The 283-nt window shown below is 65.4% G+C and overlaps 1 protein-coding gene across 1 annotated transcript in view; it reads right to left on the minus strand.

The window, feature by feature from the left end:
* LOC103613730 (putative sodium-coupled neutral amino acid transporter 10) overlaps positions 1-283 on the minus strand; it is a 35,076-nt gene that overhangs the window by 6,765 nt on the left and 28,028 nt on the right. The window lies entirely within an intron of this gene.

A 283-nucleotide genomic window follows, 5' to 3' on the forward strand; every position in this document is an offset into this window, starting at 1 on the left:
TCAGCAGGCCCACGCTGGGGGTGCCGCTGTGGAAGCCCCCAGGATGGTGCTCAGGAATCCAAGGAGATCCTGTGGATCCGAGCGCTGCGTCCAGCAAAGTGCTGCTGGCTTAGATCTCTCCATGCCTGAGCAACGGCCCAAAATCCACTGGTGAGCCTGAGCCTTCCCTGTGGAGCACAGCCACAGCCACGTCACGGGCTCCTGTCCTGTGTCACCTGCTGGATGTGGCGGCTGCGCACCAGGTGCTGCGCGCCCTCGGCCACCCGGCTCAGCCGCGTCTCCA

The sequence above is a fragment of the Corvus brachyrhynchos genome, unplaced genomic scaffold (assembly GCF_000691975.1).
Source record: "Corvus brachyrhynchos isolate BGI_N302 unplaced genomic scaffold, ASM69197v1 scaffold340, whole genome shotgun sequence".
Taxonomy (NCBI): Eukaryota; Metazoa; Chordata; class Aves; order Passeriformes; family Corvidae; genus Corvus; species Corvus brachyrhynchos.